The 23,540-nt window shown below is 38.6% G+C and overlaps 1 long non-coding RNA gene across 1 annotated transcript; it reads left to right on the top strand.

The window, feature by feature from the left end:
• The first annotated feature begins 19,482 nt into the window (after nt 1-19,482).
• Nucleotides 19,483-23,540, top strand: LOC133667808 (uncharacterized). The gene is made up of 2 exons (XR_009833412.1): nt 19,483-22,718; nt 23,298-23,540. It is a non-coding gene; the product is annotated as an uncharacterized LOC133667808 (long non-coding RNA).

Genomic DNA, 23,540 nt, shown 5'->3' with positions numbered 1-23,540 from the left:
CGTAGGTTCTCGGACTCAGTTTTTCGAGTTTCGTTTCCCACGTGAATGACCATTCCGCTCGAAAATCCGCGAAATCCATTCACCATTCGTTCATCCTTCGACTTTGCCTTCGCTCCGTTCACGAAGGTTGCAAAACTTCGTCTCGATTTGATTGGAATAATTAAATTCTCGACTCGACGTCGGACGGCAGCATGCCATTTACGTGATGTCACCATCTTTCGAGCGCGAACAACTCGCTAAAAATTACCCATCCGTCCAATAATGGCACAACCTTTGTTCTCGGTCTTGTTGGCGACCTCGAATCGACGATCTTAAATTATTCGTGTGCTGTATACTTTCACGGCACACTCCAACTATACTCGTTTCTCCGCGGTCATCTCACTTTACATCCGCGCATACCGCGATTCTTACGCGGCCCGCGAAAGCGGGCTACGTCAGCTGGTGGGCAGGAAGTGAGTTCGCAACCGGTGGCCATTCTCAACCGCGGTTTTGGGTCGAATCCTCGACTGAATGCGATCGAAATTTACAATTTAAAACCGACGTCGGTTTTCACCGATGTCGAATGAGTCATCGGGCGAAATCTTGCAAGTGGAATGGCACAGCCGTCGTTCTTATCTCGTTCGAAGGAGAGGGATTTTAATTAAAATAATAGGATAAAAAGGAAAAAGAGAAGAGGCTGTGCGCGTTCAGCCTTGCAAATTAAATCTTTTGCCGCGATATCTTATCCTCGTTGAAGGGATGGAACGTTACGTTGAAATTAGATGAATGAAAGTGAAAGTGTACGCGTGGCTCGCTATACGCGTCGGTAACCTTGCGGAGATACGTTTATGAATGGAAGTTAAAAATTTTTCGCCTCTTCTCGATTCATTTTTCACTTAACCTCTCAATAATCCATCGTTCCTCGAAACGGAACAATTTATTCTTTTCCTTTTCTCCCCTCTTCTCTCGGACGAAGAGAAAATCGCATTTGTTTCTCGCTCGATGCGTGTACACGCGGCCAATCTTCTTTAGAGTAGAACTTCTCCAAAGTACGTTCCGTTCCCCTCTTCGATTCACTTTCCTCGAGGAACAATTACCTCGTTCGCAGGTGTGTCGCACGCGTTCAAAGAAATTCTGTCGTTTCACGGTCCTTTACTCTTTACTCTTCTCTCTCGCGTGAGGAAATATTTAACTTTTTACCCGTTCCTCCGGCCGAGGAAGGACTTTCCGCGAGCGAAAGTGATGTTCCGGGAAATGGCCGTCCCAACCAATCGCCGGACACACGACTTTTGTTTTATTATGCTTGAAACACGCGGAACGTAATCGTTCCTCACAACAAAGAACACAAAGACTTCTTTTCCTCGCTTCCAATCACCGGCCTCTGCGAATCCTGGCTCTCTTGAAAACGATAAATTTGCTCGTCGCCAAAAAGAGAAAGGAAAGAGAGAGAGAGCAGATTTTTCGTTTCGCGCATTTACTCCCTTCCCGAAGAAAATTTTTGCAAATTTTTCTTCTCCGTTTATTATCGTATCCATTCAACATTTTCTTCGAATCGCGGAGAGAGAATCGATTCTTCTTCTTTTTCCAAGCCGAACCGAATCGTTAAGAAGAAGAAGAGGAAGAAAAGAAAGTTTACTTTTCTTACTCGTCTCGGCGACACCGTTCATTAATATATTCCTCGGCTTCAGGGTCGATCGAGTTGTACTTTCTCCCGTATCCGAGGGAACTGAATTCCGTGCACCGACCGAGCTTCGAGCATCTGTGTACACGTGTATCGAATCGTTTTACCTGGGCGGACATGATGGTGGAATCGCGGGACACGTATTCCTCGCCGCCACGCACAATTCTTCTCACGAGTTCGTTCATTGTGCCTGTCGACCAATAAAACGAATATAAACTTCGTATCCTATTAACGATAAATATATTTATAGATATTCGCACAACGTATATACACGTTTATATTATCCTCTTTGATTATTATTATTTCCACATAGTTCTTACTTTTAACAATTAAACAATTTAAACAACGAAGTTAACTTGTTCCATTAAAGAGACGCTCGTGAAAGCGTCCTTGTCGCATGAACTTGATTCACATCTGTTATAACCGGCCGTGTTACAACCGAACCAGTTGACGACGCGTCGCGCGTATCCGTTTACGATTAAAAGAAGGAAAAAGGAAAATTTTGCGATCCGTATTCCCTCTGGAAAATTTCAAATCGTCGAAAAACGTGGACGCTTCGAAGATGAAAAAGAAAACAACAACAACCAAAGTCGTAAAAGAAAGATCGTCGAGAAACGTGGAAATGTTTTCCAATAAAATTAATTATTGCAATTGTTCATCGAGATGGAAATTACAACGAGTAATTACGTTACGTAAAATATATAATGGATACTTAGAGGTTGTGATGTTAAAAAAAAAAAAGAAAGAAGAGAAAAATGAGCTTTTTCGAAATGCATTTCTCTCCCTTTGTGAAAAAAAAATAATTTAACGTGGCAGGCGTGAACAGGTCCCTTAAACGAGATCAACGATAACAATAAAATCAATCTCGCCGCGGCTTGTATTATGTTCACGCGAAAGCCCGGCCGGAAAAGAATCATGAAAGCGGAGGGCTGGGGAAAAAAATGGCACGCGGGACGACAATGGGAAACCGAACGCGGCCATCCAATGAACCCTGGCATCCGACAGTTTCATCATGCCTGCAGCAGATCTGATCTCCCACCCGGAACTTTCATTCTTCCATCGATCAGAGAAATCGTAGCCACCCGTCGCGATTACACGTATCCGACTTCGTCGTGTGCCGACGTGTCATCGTTGCGTCACGAGCCAGCCCCGTTCCCGGGAAAGGGAACGAACGGAGGATATCCAAGGTGCCTCTGAAAGTCTCTTTTAATGGCTCAAACTTCCTCGAAAACGGAATTTATCCTTTCTTTTTGCCAACCATTTCTTCCCTTTTGCTAATATTTCTCAGGTGCCATTTCTTCGATTCGAACGAATTGCGTTCCCGTGTTTCTGAATCTTCTTTAATGGTGAATTTCTCGAAACGAAAGATCAATTTCTCTTCTTTTAGTAATATTTTTCGATCATTGCGTATAATACGCGGTGTTTCTTTAATTCGGACAATTCGATTATCTTGTTGGAGGATCGAAGAGATTGGTCGAAGAAAGGTGAAAAGGAAACATTTTCTTTTGGTGTCATCGAACGTTGCGTCACGCTGTTCCCAGCAAGAGAAACGGAATATTTAAAATAACCGTGTTTCTGAATCTTTTTTAATAGTTAATCTCTCGAAACGAAAGATCAATTTCTTTTGGTAATATTTTTCGATCAATGCATATAATACGTGGTGTTTCTTTAATTTCTTTAATTTTCGAATAATTCGATTATCTTGTTGGAAGATCGAAGGGATTGGTCGAAGAAAGGTGAAAAGGAAACATTTTCTTTTGGTGTCATCGAACGTTGCGTCACGCTGTTCCCAGCGACGAAGAAACGGAATATTTATGGTAACCGTGTTTCTGAATCTTCTTTAATTTCTCGAAAAATTTCTTTCCTTTTGGTAATATTTTTCGATCAACATACGTAGTTTTTTCTTTAATTGGAACAATTTGATTATTGGAGGATTGAAGAGAATTTCTGAATCTTTTTTAATGGTCCTTTTGGTAATATTTTTCAATCAATGCATATAATACGTGTTATACATATTTCTTTAATTCGAACAATTCGATTATTGGAGAATTGGAGAGATTCGAAAAAAAAGGGGAATCTCTTTTAATGGTAAATTTCTCGAAACGAAAGATCAACTTTTACCTTTTTATCCGAGAACACGTGTGAATATTTCCTTGATTCGAACAATTATCTTATCGAATAAAGGAAATATTTCCTTTGGTATCGTTGCATTCACGCCGCGAATCTCCTTTATTAATTTCTCGAAACGAAAGATTCATTCCTATTGCCAATATTTCTCAATGAGCGTAATACGTGATATTTCTTTAATTCAGAGAGGATCGAAGGAATGCGCGATCGGCACCGCGCTTTCTAAACCGAGCTAAATTTCCCATCTGTTGGGCATTAAACCCGTTGAACAAAGCCAGTTTAATAATCGCTTGATTAAAATTATTTAAATAACGTTTATTCCAGCAGCTATTACATATTTTCCATACGTAACCTCTAACCCGTTTGCAATTACAATTATTTCCTATTATTATCGCATTACGGTTGGAACGAAATTAAATTGTCGAACCAACTTTAACTTAACGTTGACTAATTAAATTTTCCTGCCCCATCGAAAATATAAACCGTCGAGAGATTACGTGGAAGAAGAGGGGCCGGCCGACTCGCTCGAGACGATTCCGTTCCGTGGACGAAGGTAGGGCGACAGTAAGGAGTTCCTCTCTCCGGAAAATCCGGTCGCGAGGCGATTCGAAGCGTTGGTCGCGCGTGGAAAGGGGGGAGACGGAAGCACGGTCGAAGCGGCAGGAGGATCGGTGCGAGACACGGAGAGAGGGGAGGCGTTGGCCTAGCATGAGAACTACCTTCGCCATTCCGGACGTGGCCAAATGAATTCGTTCCGAATGCAATTCGCAATTTGTCGTTAACGGTCTCGCGCGAGACAAATGCCTCTTACCTCTGTCGAGCGTTGTAAATGCTCATCGTGGTGTAATTAAGTTGGAGCCCCCTGAATAAGAATGCTGTGTACACCCGATCTGGCCCGAATAAACTGTCACGTGCACCCTGCCGCCGATCGATCGTGCCACCTGCGAGCCGACCTGTGCCGTCCACACACGTCGTTTACGATTTCGAATCGAGGCGAATCTGACCGGATTCGTGGACGGATGCGAGAGGAGCTGCGTTGTCGGCGAAGCTGCGCTGAGCCAATGCATTTTGATTCCGTTGATTAAAGTATTCCCGAATCTGGAATCCGAGGATTCGAGGGAAGAAGCTCGGAGAGGAGAGAATGGAACGGTTAATGGAATTGGAAAAATTTCGCGTCAATGTCCTCGTGAGGTTTACTCGATCGGTAATTTTGGAAAAATTAATTTTGTGCTTCGAAGCGTTTCGAAGAATCTGAGGATTTGGGAAAGAAGGATTACGGATATCGGTCGAGATCAAAAGAAAATATTCCGTGGAATCTGAGAATTCGAGAATGAAATTAGAGAATATCTTTGGAACAATTTCTAAGATCTGTAGAAATCATTCGATCAATAATTTAAAATTGTGTTTCACATAATCTGAGAATTCGAGAAAAAAGATATAGAAGATTACTCGAGATCAAAAGTTTGGAAAATATTCCAAAGAATCTGAGAATTCGAGAATGAAATTAAAAAGATGAATTATTTTTAAAATATTTTTAAAACAAATTGTAAGATTTATAGAAATTGTTTGATCGATAATTTAAAATTGTTAAGAACGTTTCACAGAATCTGAGAATTCGAGAATGAAATTAGAAAGATGAGAATATTTTTAGAACAAATTGTAAGATTTATAGAAATTGTTTGATCGATAATTTAAAATTGTTAAGAACGTTTCACAGAATCTGAGAATTCGAGAATGAAATTAGAAAGATGAGAATATCTTTAGAACAAATTGATAAGATTGAAATAAGATTTATAGAAATCGTTCGATCGATAATTTAAAATTGTTAAGAACGTTTCACATAATCTAAGAATTCGAGAAAAAAGATATAGAAGATTACTCGAGATCAAAAGTTTGGAAAATATTCCGAAGAATCTGAGAATGAAATTAGAAAAGTGAGAATATCTTTGGAACAATTTGTAAGATATGTAGATATTACCCCATCAAAAGTTTGAAATTTGTAAAATATTGCGTAGAATCTGAGAATTTGAGAAAGAAATTAGAAGAGAGAAACGACTGCATCGAAAGTTTGAAATTTGTAAAATATTGCGTGAGAATTTGAGAGTTCGAGCGAGAAAGAAGTGCGAGAATATCATTAGCACGGAACAATTTTTTTTAGATAAGATCTGTCTCTGCATAGTGCACCCTTCAAGAGCAAACGTAAGAAGAAAGAGCAAACGAGGTAAAGGAGATGAAGCAGTAATCAAACTAACAAGTTGTTTCGTGATTGGTATTAAATAAAATTTACTTTCGCAGAGGAGCGGAAAATTGTAAAAGGATAAAACGAAAATAGACGAATGGAAAAAGAGCGGAGAGAAAGAGAAAGAGAGAGTGAGAACGACGAGCAGTTATCTCGGCACGGAGGAACCTTTACCTCCATTCACGGTATTGCGGATGTGTCCAAATGAATTCGTTCCGTATACAATTTACAATTTGTCGCGAGGCGTGCGTAAAGTGAGATAAATGGTGTTCTATATCTTAGGATGGCTGCCGGACAATTAAGTTTCAATCTAGCCGAATAAATGAATAATTCGATTGTTGAGAGAGCGAAGTTGGTCGTGCAAAGGCGTTCGTTTTAAATATTTAAATAAAAAAAAAAGAAAAGAAAAGCAAAAAAAACAATCAACGTTCAATCAACATCGAATTGAAGATCGACAAAATTGTTTACTTGCTTGTCGCAAAATTAATTGCAATGAAAATTTATTCGTTCCTCTATCGATTTATCGATAAAAATTAATTTACCCATATATTTATGCTCGCGTAAAAAAAAAAGAAAAGAAAAGAAGAAAAAAGAAGAAAACACGAAACGAAAGGAAGGATCATGTCGTTGCTGTCAAATTTACTTATAAATATTTAACAGGATCCTCGATGCATCGTCGTCGACGTGTTTCTACAAAGGTCAGACAAATTAGTATTCCTTTTTCGCAAATGTTACTCGATGAAAATGGAGGAAATTTTTAACGCTCGATGCACGCTCTCGCTCGTGTTGCCGCGTCACACTAGATCGGAGAGTGCATTCACGTATCGAGAGAAATTTTCTTGTTGCACAGGGCCATCAGGGCCGCTTTCCTTTCCGATATTCTCTTTTCGAATCGACAACAACTTCCTGTGAAACCTTTTTCACAATCGTTTCGTCTCGAGCGTGTCTCTCGATGAATCACCGTTCGTTCACGTAAGTGGTGAAAATAATACCGACGATGTCGATACGTCGCCTTTTATTTATCACGTTTCTTCATCTTATCTCACCAATATTTGACGAATCGAGATAATTTTTTTTCGAGTCGAGCAGTTCCTTCTTCGAGTCGAGAATAGAGAATCTCGTTCAAAAACTTTTGAAGTTGAGAGAATAGGGAATAAACTGTTCGTTTATCCTACTTTCACTTCAAATATTTAGCATTACTACGTGTAAGTGTTTGATGATACGAAAAACTCATCCGTTTGATTTTTTTTCCTTTTTCTCTTACGCCTTGCCACGTGTACGTATGTATTATACGGATTATTGGATGAAATAAATCATTCTTTTCGATTGTAAAACCAGTTTGCTATTAATTAAGAAATGCAACGTTACGACACTTTTATTGTGTAATAATACGCGATAATCAGAAAGATCGCGATGATATTGTGTAAGATTTTATTTATAAAAAATATAAAAAAAAAATCTCTCGAGTTACGCCGATAATCATAAAATCTGATGTAATTAATCGATCCATCCATAGAATTCAAGTTTCGCGCGCGACAAAGTAGATAACTTAACTATTCTGTGATAATATTTCACAATTTTCCAAATCCGATAATTAACGCGTATCGCGTTTAATCTGTCTAAATCAAACGCGTTTCCCTGTTCTCACGGTTTTGTTTCGATTCGAGGAACGAACGAGATCTTGGAAGTTTCGCCGTTACGCGATAAACAAGTATTCCTCTTCCCTTATCGCTTTCCTGTTACGACATTTCTTTTCCAAATGAAAAGAGATAAGTGGAGAGGCAAATATTAGCGATTTATGTAACGCGAGGAAAAGCCGCTGTTCCACAAACGAATGTTGCATTAACAATTTATAAAAACTACGGATATTTACTTTAAAAATCTTAGAATCATGTAAAAGAAATTTCGCAAATTTTAAATTACGAATCATCTTTTACTTAAAATCGTAAGCAAAATCTCCAATCTCAACTCGGTCAGACTTGTCGCGGATGCGTGTAAGAATATAAATTTGACTTTGTTTGAAAGAGAAAAGAATGGAGAGGGAAGGATCGATTAGGAACGCTGTTGTAACAGTTTCCAAAAATCGAGATATTACCGCAAGAAAAATGTGGTATCGGGACCACTTTCTTATTGGAAAGGACGCCATTCACTTACGAAACGAGAATTCTGACATACTCCCTGGGGCTCGTTCATGGCCCACATACGAATACCTTTTGAATACGATTTCCGGACATTTTTGCGAGATTGTGTGTATCCCCGTGCACTCGGGGGTCACCTACTTTTTCGTAATTTTTGCTCGTTGATTTTACTCGCTTCCATCGCGAGGGGATGGGGGGAGGGGGTGGAGGAGAGGGGTATAATATGAAAAATTTTTGCGAAACAAGTTTTCCCCGCCGCCACTATCCTCCTCTCTCGCCGATTCCGCGGGATGAAATCTGGAAATATCGGGAGGGGGTGGACGGACCGAAATTGAAAAGTTTCGTCGTTTGAGAAAATTGCGTGGCCTCGGTACGAATCTTTCGATTTCGAAGTTAAGGAAATCTATATTTCGTAACAATTTTCGATTCTTATTTCACGGGGATGGAACTTCTCGCCGCGATTGACGTGTAATTTAACCGCGGAGGAGGAGGAGGAGGAAGAAGAAGAAGAAGAAAAGAACTCTTCTCCCCGTTTTCTCTTTCGTTGCAATAAGATTTGGTGGGGTTTCGTATGGTTAAAATTAAGAGGAATGAACTAATTCGTGGATTGGAGCGGAAAGTTCAAGGACATCGAGATTACACCGGAAATCTGACGAACAGGTGAAAGTTTCGAGTAGTAAAATACCGAGATATGTAAATCGTCAGGCTTGGTTTCTTAAATTGAATGCACGGGACGCGAAGGAAGAAAGGAAGAAAGAAAAAGAAAGAAGAAGAGATCGTAATTTTGGACGAATCGATATCGAATCCCGCGTTAATTTCATTTTCGATCGATCCGTCTTTCGAATCGCCCACAACCTCTCCCGAGTTGCGCAATTCAATTCGATTGCGATCCTGCCACTGTCACGGCTACGTAACGAGATGGAAGGGCAAAAGGCCAAGGTGTCGAGCTGTCACACGTGGTCGAAGGCCTAACCGATCGTAACCGTAACCAGACAATCCAGATTCCTGCACCCTTGCTGGACGATACGGAGCGTGAAATCAGCTTCGTGTTCCTGTAATGAGGAGATCGATGCACGTGTATAGCATATAAATACGGTTCAACGATCTTTGATGACGTAAGGACGTTTTTTTTTTTTTTATTCGTATCTTATTTAAAATTTGGTCAGTGATCGAGAATTGATCGACAGAAGTGGACATTGAAAATAAGAACAAGGAGTGGAATAAAATTTCGTTTTGATCAACGAGAGCTTCGTTTTCGAGAGTTGAAAGAAAAAATTTTTAAATACAGGTGAAATTGAAATTGATTAATTTTCGATCGGGCACGAGTGAACGAGTCAATGAGAGAAGCAAAATAAATAAATAAAATAAAATGTAAAATAAAATTTTATCGTTTTTTTGAGAAAATCGAGATTGATTGTACGTATAATCGACAATTTCTACGAATTTATATTTTCGAAAATTAATTTTTAAACGAAATAAAATTAATTCTACATTTTTTTTTTTTTTACTTATTTTCACGTGTAGAATAATCGATAATTATTCGTTCGTATCCAATTGGAAATTATTAATCAATTTCGCTCGCAGTCAGAAAAATTTTATTCCGTTTTTTTAAATAAAATACGAAATCGTCAGCGTTGTCTCTTACAATTGGATCGTCACGATTTGAAAATAGCGAAAAGTTAGAGAAAAATTGTATCAAAGAGAATTAAACAGTCTAGACATCTGATGACATGTAAATATGTCGGAAGTGATTTGATTTTAAGGTCGCTTTCATTTCTTTGAATTAAACATTTGGAAGTCGAGTTGCTGAAAGTTACCCGATATAACAAACTTAATTGCTGGAAATTAAATGGCGTGAAAGAAGAAGAATGCAAATGGCTGATGCGGTTCAAGGTTATGGATGTTTCTTGGAAATATGCGCATAACTTATCCTATGAGATAAGTAAAAGAGATTGCGAAATAGAGAACGTGCGGGTGTTGTACATATAAGATGCGTGCTCATTGAAAAGCAATCGTTGAATAATAGTTAATCAAATGGAATCCTTGAATGTTAATTACCTAATGATATTGATTGTGAAAGTGCATAATATAATTGACTTAATAACCGTCTTATCTCGTTCAATTTACAGATTTTTACAATGCACACGTATGTGATGAAACTATCTTACAATTCCATCCTTGTTTCACAGAAAATTGTGTAATAAAAAAGAAAAAAGTTCTACTCCATCCAATTATCATAATATACCAATTATTATCGTGTGTGTATGTGTGTGTGTATCATCGAGGGAATTTAATTTTTTTCAAGGGATATAAAAATATTAATTTATCAATACTTTTAATTTAGAACGGAGTATTTTGTTGGAAAAAAAAATCGACACGATTTTTAATTATATATATACACGTGTATTTGATAATTCCAGAAAAAAAGTTTGCCCAGTTTTAAAAATAAAGGAACGTCTTATCGAATTCACCTTGAGTATATATATGTACACAGATCTGAATGTAAAAAGAAAAGGAAGTGATAAACCTGGATGGACCTTGTTCCGTCGTCTGTAATTGTGTACTCTGCTTATCGAATCCTGGCAAAGAAACTGCGCGGATTACTCAAAGCACGCGCAACGAGTCGAGCGTAGGAATCGAAATCCGACTATTCGAGAAAATTTATTTACCAAGTTCACACACCAAGTTCGATTCTTATTCGTACAAAAATAACGATACGAAATATGAAATATCGTCGATCACACTTGTTGTGTACAAGTGTGTACAGAGACTAATTAAATTTTTATTATCGCCCAATAAACTGTTGCAAAACATTTCGAGCAATAAAAACTCGAACGGCAACGATTTACCACTTATTTACGTTGCATTTAATAAACGCATTTTCATCGAGCGATGCGAGTTGGAGGTATCGGTTGCAAGAAAAATAAAGCCATAAAACTGTTGTCGAACCTCTTTGTCTCTTTGAAGAAAGGGTGAGGGGGGAGGGAGGGGAGGGGAAAAGAAGGCAACAAATTCGATACTCCCAAACCACAAAGTTGATTGCTTTATGTCGATTCCCCTCGAGTTGAATCGAAGAGTTGTTTCAAAGAGGAGGGGGGAAGAGGAAGAGGAGGAAGAGGGGGGAGAAGAGAGAGAAAGAGGGGGGGAATGGAAGGAATCGACAAAAGGAGAAAGTATCCTCTCGTCTCGTGACCGATCTTTCGTGCTCTCAGCTTCGTTCCAGTCATTTGTCGTCTATCATAATCTTCTTATTGCGAAGAATGGATTTCATCACGTAATACACTGTTCACAATGAAAAGTCGAGCGATCGAGCGCTCTCGTCGATCGAAGAAGAGATCGAACATGGAACATTTGTTTCCCCGTTGTTTAAATTCGTAAACCGGTACACGATTTTTCGACGCTCGTTTCTTTTTCTTCTTCTTTTTTTTTTTTTGTTTCTTTCTTCGAAACGGACGTTTCCTTTAAGTGGGGCGCGCGTGAAATTTGTGCGCGAGAGCAAAGGGAGAGAAAACGGAGAGGAAATGCGTGCTCGAAATTACGAATGAACGAACGATAAAAAACAGTTTTTAGAAATTTTCGAGTCGATAAACTTCCTTTTCGAAAAGTTGCTGTAGGGAATATTAAAAAAATTTCGAGGGACTCGCGAAACTGTGAAAGTACTCTGTTAATTTAAACAACAGAAGATTACCCTTTGAACTATCAAAATTTGAAACGATCGTGATTCAAGATGAAATACAGACTCGTAAAAACTAATCGTTTTATACGTTTTCCTTTCTGTACGTATAAGTTTCTCAGGAAAAAAAAAAAGGAAAGAGTAAAAAATTTCAACAAGCCGAGCTCATTATTTATTAATGTCGAAGTCACGAATGGTGTAACAAACACACACACCGACCGGTGACGATGTTACGACAAGGAAAGTTCCAAAAACTGGTGTCGCCTCAAAGAAAAAAAAAAGAAAAAAGGAGAAACACGAAGTTCGAGAATGTATTAGGTCAGCGTAGAGAGGAAGGCGTGCAGAAGGCTTTCTTTCTTTCCTTCCTTCTTTCTTTCTTTTTTTTTTTTTTCTTTTTTCTGATGAATATTTCAGCGGGAAGGCGTTGTAAACTGTGTCGACCTGCAATACCGACTTTTAAAGTTATTTAATCAAATGAAACGAGCCCCCGGTCGTGCAAGTTCGCTCGTTACTCCCCCGTGTAAGTTTCATTAATTTGCATAGCTCCGTTTCGAGAAGGAAACTATGATTTTTATAAAGTCGCTCGCGTACGCTTCGTCGCGAATCATGAAACGTATACCGGGATGGAACGGGTCTTTTATTAGCATTTAACATTTTCTGTGCGCGCGATTGCTACGATACGCGAGATTGATGATACCTCGAAATGGGAATATTGTGTAACGAATTAACGAAAATATTAAATTTATAGATAAACGTTCTTGCACCGTTTAAAAATGAATTTCTGCTTGCCACCAGTACGATTTATTTGATACAGGTACAGGCGCGATGATGGATCGATTCAATTTTGATCGTGAATCGAATTCTTTCGATATATTCTTCCATATCCTGTTATTTATATCTCTTCTACTGCAAATGAAATAACTGTAACCAGAAAGCGGTTGGAAAGCGATATCGTAACATTCTCTAATTTTCTTTCCTTTCTTTGTTTTTTTTTTTTTTTTTTTTTAAGTTTTTTCACAAAGAAATCGTTCCCCTTCCGCTCCATTTGATCCGATACAATTTTCGATCCCACGAAAATTATTTATCGTTGCATAAATAACGAAAGCGGGAAACTGCTTTCTTCGTTCCGTTCGCAATCGTAATCGTTAAAATATTATTTACGTAATGAATTTTTCTTCTCGACTGCAGAGACAGCAGAAAGGGGGAAAACTCGTGGCAAAGAAATATCCATTCTTTCTCCTCGTCCTCGCGAATAATCTCGTCTCTGGAATCTTTTTACTCTTCAACTCGCTGTCCCTTAAAGAGCAAAACAAACAGTCCACGGAGAAGCAAAGAGGGGAAAAAAAAAAAAAAAAATACTCGCTGGCAACAAAAAAAAGTGATTTCAATTCATTAACTCGAAATATAACCGAGGTGTGTATATATATATATATATATATATATATATATATATATATATATATATATATATATATATATATATACTTTGAAAATTACGAGCGATTAATTTTTTTTAACCAATCAACAGTATCCTTCTCGTCAGAGATAGTTAGTCGGTTGAATTAATTCAAATTCAACCGATACGTGGATAGATAGATATCGCTCGCTCTTTATTAAACGTCAGATTTTTAGGTTTCTTTTCTTTTCTTTTTCCAGGCAGTATAGATCGTTCGTTTAATTTCCGCGTGAGTGAAGGACGGGGCCAAGGATCGGGCCCGGTTTGGCGGGACGTGGAGGGGGATGTGGACGAAACGAAGGAATCGAGAAGGAAAACGAAGGAAGGAATGAAAAAAGGAGCAGCGAAGGAGAGAAGACAAGAAAGAAGAGAAGGCAAACGAAACGAAGGAAAGAATTCCCCGTGCCGTTTTCCCCGAAGCTTTTGTTTGCTTCGTTTTCTCTCTCGTCGTAAAATGAAACTATTGCTCTATCAATCGCCATTCCCCTTTCCTCCTTCCTCCTTTTCTCTGCGGCCGGCGAACGAACATCCAAGCCTCGCTCGCTCCCTCCCTTTTCCGTTTGTTACCTGTTTCTCTCTTCCTGTCTTCTCGTCCATCCACCCCCTCCTCCTCCTCCACTGACCTTTTCGCGCTTGCCAACGTTCGAACGCGCTCACGCGTCTCTCGTCAAGTTCGCAAGGAGGAGAACCAAGCCCTCCTCCTCCTCCCTCTCTCACTCCTCCCTGCACACACCCCCGCCGACTGCTCGGATACCTAAGATTCCTTCAGAGATTGCGGACGGAATTTTCCTCCTCCTCGTCTTGTCTTATCTTAGCCCTGTCGGTATTACAGTCCCTCTCGTGCCCTCCACGGATATCCCTCCCCCCTGTAGACAGATAAAATTCCTCGAGGAGAGGCGAAAAGACCACCTCCCCTTCTTTCGCCCCTCTGGAAACCTGAAACCGGTGCCACTGTACCAGAAGAAACTACTACCATCACCACCGACCGCTGCTACCACTACTATTACTACTACACTATTACAGGATCCTATCGCGCCCAGTGTTTTCCAACCTATCCTCGCGTTACTCGCTCTCGCGATAACTCGCGAATAAACTCGGGCGCGCTTGGGGATGGAACGATTACCTAGATCTGAGGGACGATTATGTAACAACAGCTCGATTGAAAAGCGAACGAGCGTTATATTAGAGGAGGAGGAGGAGGAGGAGGGAGGGAGAGGTGACGGACGAGGGAATTGAGAGCCACTGTTTTCTATGGGAACGGTGCGTGGATATACCTTTCGCCCTCGCCGTGGACCCGAGCTCTCGAGGAGTTTAAATCGAAAGATCCCCGTTTAGATGGATCCATGGTTTCGGGATGGGATATCCCGTCGAATCGATTCGAGATCTTGGATTGGCGGAACGGTCCAATCTAATAATTCGTACGGATTACGATCGCTCGGTAAGGAGCAAGGCGTCGATGCCTGTGGTTAATTGAATTGCGTTCGATAAGATGATCGATGACACGTGGAATTGAGAATTTTGTTTGTCGGAATTCGAAATTTTCGATTCGGAACGGTTTTTCGCCGAAGAATTCTTTCTTCTTTTTTTCTTCTCCGTTCGTGGAAAATTTGTATCGGGATTATCGGAAGCGGATTAATCGTATTTCGTCGAAGCGGGGGCGGAAATATCGACGCTTGCTCGGGAATGAATCTTGGAATTGAGCGAAGTTTTCTTTGAAATAAATGTTTTCATAGAAATTTTCAGCTTCACGCCGCAACCCCGTTTCCCTCATCCGTTCAGGATTTCGTGGTCGGAATCGAATATTTTTCTATTCCCAACAGTTTTATATTTTATTTTTATCTTTTACGTACGTACACGTTAGCCCTTTTTTGCTCAACTTTTACTGGTAGGCAACGGTCATCGTCCATTACCGTGGACGGAAACACGACTGAACCTGTCGGTTTGTGTTTCCAATCTTGTTTTTCGAAAATCGAATCACGTGCGGAAACCCGCGTTACACACACATATATATATCTAATATCCTGTAGACATGAAATAATGTTTCGATTGTAATTGAAACGAGCATTGCCAAAATAATTATTGGCAAAAGTTTCTGCGGTATCGATGAAAAATATCATCTATTGTTGATTGAAATCATTTCACGAAGGAAATTCAAAGAAACTTGTATCGAAAATGTGCAAAGTGAAAGTGAAGTAAATTTTGGCAATAATTAACGAGTTGATACAAAGAAGATCGAATATTTAATTTCAATCGAGAGATTTGCATTAATTATTTCGCGGCATGAAGCATCGATCGAGCGTCTATTTCACACGTGTTACTTAAGAAAACAATTCGTCTGATATTTTACAGCTACAAATCTGTTGGTTCCACTAGAATCTTTCACGCGAGGCTTAATTTCAACGATGAAAAGGAAATTCGATATTAATCAAGAATACTCGCTCAACACGCTCTCGCACCGAGTAAATCGGTAAAGATAAAAATACTCATTGTGAATATGTATTTGGAACGTGTACCCTTGGAAGACAGATCGTGATCGCGGCAAACAACAATCGATCTCTTAACTTTCTTTCATCGCTCGAATGAAAAAAAATTCGTATCTAATTACGCTTTACTTTCTCCGTTCCGTCTTTGAAATATGAAATATTTATGAAATGGAGAAAAAAGGGAGAGAGAAAAAATAGTTTTTAAAATAGCGACGTACAACGGGCCGATTTTCGAATAACATTCCTCGAGCACGAGACTCATAAATAGAATTACAACCGTCGGAACCTGTTTGGCGAAGAAGAAAGTTGATGGTCCCAAACTTGAGGTCTCGAACATTGACCTCATAACTTTCCTCGTTGGCCTCGTTTTCCACGTTTCGTTTGATTTCCTCGACACCGCCCCGATTCTTCTTCTTCTTCTTCTTCTTCGATATCGTATCAAATTTATTCACCACGATTTCGCACAAAGCAGTTCGATTCGTTTCGAATTTAATGATTTCTCTTCGAAAAGAAAAGAAAAAAGAAGAAGAAGAAGAAGTGAATTTTATCCCACATCTCGTCGAACGTTATTATTGAAAAATCGGCAAAGGATGATAATTAATTAATTCTAATCGCGTCAGAACGCGCGGCTTGCAAGCGACAGGGACAAGTTATCGCATCGAGATACGTGGTATCTGGCGATAAAATTTGCATTAATCGTTCTCCGCGGTGTGGAGAAACGAAAATTCGAAGACGGGGGTAGATTTGGCCGAGAAAAATTAATTACAATCCCTGTAAAAAGTGTTAAGAGTAATCCCTAAGTAAAGAGTCTAAAAAAAGCAACGAGAATTTCGTTCGCGCGGAATCCTCTTGGAATAATCGAAATTTCAGAAGAAATAATTCGCGTTTATTTTTCTTTTTTTCCTTCCTTTTAAATCCAAACTCTAACTTTCTTCTATTTCTTCTATTCTTTATGCGTTATATTCACGATTATAACCCTCCCCCCTCCGTGCTTTTCCCCGTCGGATATTCGAGGCGGAAATTGGTCTCGGAGATATCGACAGTTAATAAAGTTCCATAATTACCGCACAGTCGGAGAAATAAACGGAGCAAAATAATTCTCGGGAGGGAATGAAATTTAAATAGACACGTCGCGATCCCCCTTGTTCCCGCCGTAATCATAGAAGTAACATTTTTCCGGTTAATTAATGAAAAGCCGAATCCAAAGAGTTCCCACCAACTAATTGACACGTTTTTCCCCGCTGTATCGCTTGATTAACCTCCGCCCGAATGGAATATAATTGCGCGTTACACTTCCGAATTTATACCGTTTGCGAACACCACTATTTGACCATCGCTCTAATTAATCTACTAATTACTCGCGGGCCGCACGGATCGGGAATTGTGCATGGCAATAGAACGGTGGGGCATCGTTTTATTAACCCCGTTGTTACATTAAGCAAAAAAAAAAAAAAGAAAAAATCCCTCCCCCTCAATCAGAATGAATTATATTCGTTCAACAAACTTGTCAACTTATCGTATTTTATTACATCCGTATTACCCGATACGGAATTTTAAATGTAACCGTCCCTTGTTTCGCGTGATCCCCCAGGTTCGGAAACAAAAGAATTTTATCGATAATTAAGCTCGTCGGAGCTTTCTCCGAAAAGCATTATAGTCGATTGGGGAAAATTCAATTTCGAGTTAACTACCGGGGATATATTAAAGTAAATATATTAAAAAAAAAAAAAAAGAAGAAAGAAAGAAAAGAAAAAATACTATGCTTCGAGGTTTAATAAAACCTGGAACGGTTGTATGGAACGGTGTATGGAAGGGTTTCGTTCGTTCGTTCGTTCGTTCAATCCTTTATTTCTAGCCTTCGATTCGATGTTTTAATATTTGATCCCCGTGAATTTTAACTTTCGCGTTTAATTAATATAATCCGTGTAGAATAAAAAAATATATATATATATATCTCGCGATAGAGAAGACAGGATTTTGGATAATACGCGAATGGTGAAAATATTATACGTAGATATCTCTCTCTCTCTCTCTCTCTCTCTATGCACCTCTGAAATGGCATCAGCTTGAAAGAATTAATGAAAATTAACATTACGAACGTGATTGGCAACCCCTCAAACGATCCACAGGTTGGAAATCCGCGAAATTTTAAATCAAACTCTCGTCGATAGAACAAGGTTTGGTTGGAAAATACAAGTAGAGAAAATAGGAAACAATCCAGCAACACTTTGAAGTCCGACACCTTTGCACCGTGAACTTTTTATTTATGAACTAGCCGCGATCGTTGTGGATTGTATATATATATATACGTGGATCTAGGTGGCGACTGGTACGAGGAAAGGGTTGTTGTAACAGCAAGAAGAAAGGAGCACGAACGGCGTCAACGAATAAAGGGGTTGTGGGATGGGTCTGTGGAAACAGGGAGGAAAATAAAAAGGAGAGAGGAGGGGGGAAGGAGATGGGAAGAAGGAAACAGAGGCGAAAGTAGCGCGCGGAACGGCATTACGTAGGTGCAAGAAGAGCAAAGGAAATGGAAGAAAGCGGCGAAGCTGAAGGCAGGCAAAAGGGAGAGAGAGCCGCAAAGGCCACAGAGTCACCCAGTGACTGCACCTACACCCTGGCCCGTCTCCAAATCTACTCTACAAGCTTTTTCTATTTTAGCCCCTTATTTTTCCGTTCTTCTGATTTATCGTTTTATTGTTCACCACCCGGTCTGACGACCGCTAAACCTCGCCCACCCACCCTTTGTTCTCCTCCTAACAACTCCTCGATCCTTTTTTTACACTCTCTCTCTCTCTCTCCTTCTCTCTCCCCCTTTGCACCTCTGGTCTCACCTCTGATCGACACGTAACGATGCTCGTCCCGGGGCCAATCTCATCCTCCCTCACCTACCACCGATGGATCCACAAGTCTTTTGGCACAGAAATATCGATACGAGCTTTGCTCTTACGCCATGCTCTTACTGGATGCTGGCCATATCTTTTTTGACGCGTTAACGAGCTTCAAGAGTCGTTCTTCATCAACGATTCTTCATCGTTTTTATTTTATCTTCCTTTGCGTTATCGTTATCTTAAATGAAAATTATTAACGATTTATTAATCCCTCGTTATCTCAGATTATTTCGATCTCCGATCAATCGGTGATAATACATTAGATGATTGATCGAAATTAGGATTTAATCACGACGGCAAAACAAACATTAGAATTATTATCCCGATAATAATCGAATAATCGATATTCTCGAACAATCTGTGATCTTCCATTGACGATCGAGTGACGGGACGAATTGTTCGAGGAACGTTTACGTGACTGAATAGATAGATTTATTCTCGAGAAATCGAAGGAGGAGAATAACTTTTGTAAGTATCACTACTACTACTACCATTACTACTTCGTAGCACTTTCGAGTCGTTTCTTTCGGTCGCGCTGTCAAATCATGAAAGATTCTCCTTGTCGTCGGGCTGCGGGCGAGGCAACAAGGGCAAGACGCGTCCCATCTTGGCTGGATATCCGCCAAAAATCACCATCCCGATTCTCAACCGTCTTCCACATTCGAATCCTAGTCCACTTCGTGATCCGACTATCTGGCCACCCTCTATCTTTTCATAGGGAGGCTCGAGTGAACTCGACTATATTGAGAACCATCGTGGGAACGTCGATCACCGGAGGAGAGTGCTTCTGCGCCTCGTTTGCCAGATACCAGCGGCAACATCGGATGCAAGAACGTCTTAAATCAGAACTAACAATAAACTTACTTACTTACTTACTTTCTCCTACTTTGCATTCCGCGTCCTTTTTTCTTTTTTTTATCTTTTTAAATATCTTTCGATAAGGCAGAAATCCGCAGAGAAAGTTCGACGACAGAAACCTCTGGTTCAATTAACCGTGCTTTTTTGCTCGAGAATTGTACGTTTACACTTGCGATCGTGAGAAACAATCGAAATTTTTATTATTTCGCGACGAATTTCAAAAATTTATATCATCGTTGGAATGAATCCACGAAAAACCTATCATTTTCTTTCTCCTAAATTTGTCGCGTTAATTTACCGTCCTATCGAATGGGGAAAATTTCGTGACGCCGTTCGAAACGTCGTAACGGCTACAGCGTCACGGCCCGTTTTCGTGGAACATGCTATGTTTTTCCAGCTACGAAGGGGTGGCTTTTAACTTTAAGGCGGCTCCCCGTTTCTATTAATTCGAATTACGGTCGGACTTTGCACCGCGACGCGGATACGTGCGACGTCTGTTTAACGATGTTTCAGCGTCGTTTGTATGCCACGCGTTCTATTCTCAGCGCCGTGCAACCATTGCGAAATAAACACGATTATACGCGGAGACTGGCGCAAATTTCGAACTGGTGCCCAGTGTTATAGTTATTTCTCCTTAAAAACGAAATAAAAATGTAGAGGGGAAACAATTCGGAGGAGAGATATAAATATAAAGATACGAACAAGATTATTCTTCTTGTATTCTTCTTGTAATCGTTTATAATTTTTCATTTAATCAATAAGGTTCCAAAAAATAATTTTGCAAGTATAATAAATAATATGAATGAATTTTTTGCTTATTTTGTATCATAGACATGTATATCGCCCATTTCTATTTATATTCATGTAAGTGTAGTTGGGAATAAAAGGAGCTCGACTAAAATTTGAATAATCAGACGCTACGTAAAAATACAGAGTTCCGCTGTACATCTTTTAGGAAAATGGAAATTTTATTTATCCTCATATTTTTAATATTTAATATTATATAACAGCGAGTAGAGATCAATGTCGTCATACCAATCGTTTCAAATTTAAATACACGCAGTCAATTTGAGCGTGAAATTATCATTATCGAGGCAAAGAATTCTTAATTATCCGTTAATTAATGATAAAATCGATACGCTCTTCCCTGAATTGGCCGCATAGTTTAAAACATGCCAAGTTATCCGCGTCTTTAAAACGTCGTCTTCACCCATCCAGAGATGATATTCTATTAATTTGAATCACGAACGGACTTTGCGTCACGTGCGACGTCTGTTTAATTGCGATCCCGTGTATTTGGCGAATGCCACGAATTTAATGTCTATGGCGTGGCCGAGAGTATCGAGAAGTATCCGGGAATATTCGAAAATTTCGTTAAATTATTTCAAGTTCACCGTGCGTAATTTAACGCAATGAAATGAATTCGTTGAATTTTTACAATGATTTTCATACAACGGAAATTCCATTAAATGCGAACACGAATTTTTAACAATCGTTGAATGCACGAACGATTCGATACCAAGATGTTTAATGGCTGAAGAACTGGAAAAGTGCTGGAAATTTTAAATATTTGCTCGGTACGCTTCATAAAGAAGCAATAATTAAAATAACGAAAATAAAAAATAGGAAAAAATTGCGTTTTAGACTTTGCTTTTTTAATAATTGATAATCGGAGGGCTGAGATAATCAAGTGCAAGATTGATAGAAAATGAAACCATATATTATATATTACAATATTAGTTACAATTTAAAACCAACCCAATATGAAAGAGAACGTAAAAATATACTAAGAAAGCTATTCTTTTCTTAAATATTCATTTCTAAATATGAACTCGAAATAATTTCCATGTAACTTATGTCATATATTTAAACGGTATAAAATACTCGAGCAATCTTCAGTTCAGAGCATGAAACCAAGTTTCATCCAAAAGCGTATCTCCGCCGTAAGTTTGTGAACCGTAAATCTTACGGGATTGAATCTCACCTCCGAAACGCAAGGTTTTATCGTTAATAAACGCAAATACTTGGCGCAATATTGCTTATGCGAATATTGATACACATTAACTGTCGAAGCGATAGGAACATTGTCGACGACAATGGCGGGAAGAACGGTGCCGCAAGCACCTTATTGAACAACGATATTAATGCTCTGTGTGCGTGGAAGTTTGCAAACGATGCTGGGGACGCGTAATCGCGTGAAACATCGCAGTAAGGGTTGGATTTAACGACTCGCCAGATTCCTTCGCCTCATCTCATCTATTTCAGTCCCAAAATCACTTCTGTGATTGCACTATTCAAATTAGGGAAGCACGGATATTTATAATTATAACGAAAAATCGTATTTAAGTGTTTTCTTTTCCGTTTCTTTAATTTTTACTGTTTAAACAAATTTTTACTTCAGAGATACAAAAAAATGTTGATAAAAATTAATTTTTGCTTGGCGCTGAAGTGATTTTTCTTTTTCCAAAAGTGAAACGAACATCGAAAGAACACCATTTCATGACACTAATAGCATAAAACAGCATAAAATTCCATAAAATCACTTTCAATATTTTTTTTCAACGGTGGGTAACACGAGAAATGCTCGCTTCTTTACCGTAAATGGAAAAATTATTTAACATGGCAAGCGACGTAAAAAAGAAGGAAGAAAAACAGGTGGCGCGATGTGCACACGAAGCTGGATGATGTACAAGTGTTAAGTCGCGCGCGAGAAGCATGCACATAAGGCGAGAGCATATATTTCGCGCATGCAATCCACCAGTATGGAAGAGAAATAATATATAACGAGCAGGAGAAGATGAAAGGTGGTGGTGGTGGAAAAAAATAAGAGGCGAAATTTGCCGAGAATCAAGGAAAAAAGTGTACAAACCTTGGTGGTTCTTGACGTGCCCGCTCTTTTTCGCGGTTAAGCCCGTCTCTCTTTTGTCCTCACACAAGTGAACGCGTGGCTGTGCCTTTGAAAATATTAACCTAGGTCTTAAGAAAGCCATAGTTCCTCCAAGTTTTCGCAGTTTCAAAACTTAAGACGCAACGAAACAATTCACATGGTTCGCCTCGTTTTTTTCAAATTGACTGCACGACCGATGAGACTTTAAGATATGGAAAATGAATTGGATGTTTATTTATACCATTTGTTCATTCTCTTTGCTTTCTCTTACCAATCTTACTTTCGTTGGATAAGTCATTAATATAGGTAAATATTTACGAAAAGATAACCACTTTCCATCTTGATGATTTTTTATTAACTTCCTGGCATCTGTTATTATGGTGAAAAGTTTATGAAAGTTTTATTTGGCGTTGTTTATTAAAAAGTTATTAACTTAACCTAACCTAACTCAAATTAAATCATAAATCATGAAATCAAAAATTAAATAAATTTTTATTTGAGATTAATTAATTTGACATGGTTAATTATAAATTTAGTTTCATGCCAAATTAAAATTAAATAAAAATTCATTATATTAGCCGATTTAATAGTTAGCATTGGATTTGGAGTAATTTTCTTAATCCAGCCATCTGTTAATTATATATAAAATTATATTTGACCTAACCTAATTTAAATTGTTTTAAAAAAATTTTTTATTATATATAGCTTTTTGTACAGAATAATAATCTTGATAACATATTAAAAAAAACATCAAGATAGAAAAATGATAAATAATTTTATAAATTTTTTATATCATTTCAAAAAAAAATACGTACTATTCAAATCATGTTAATATATTTAATCATAATTGATTATATTAAATTTAACATCATATTTATTTTATAGCATACAAATATTTAAAATATATTTTCGTTGCGATTCAACCACAACGCGTATCCTGCAAATGACAGTGTGGTACGAAAAGAATACATATACATAAATAAAATATGATTTTTGTCACGTAACAGTTTCGATGCATTAGTTATGCTGTGTTAAACTTCTTGCATATGAAAAAGAAAAAAAACAAAAAGAATATCCTTTTCATAGAACGTAGTTATTATAATAAAAATAAATTATTATATTACTTCA

This window comes from Apis cerana, linkage group LG1 (assembly GCF_029169275.1).
Source record: "Apis cerana isolate GH-2021 linkage group LG1, AcerK_1.0, whole genome shotgun sequence".
NCBI classification, from domain to species: domain Eukaryota; kingdom Metazoa; phylum Arthropoda; class Insecta; order Hymenoptera; family Apidae; genus Apis; species Apis cerana.
This window is presented reverse-complemented; position numbering and strand designations above follow the sequence as displayed.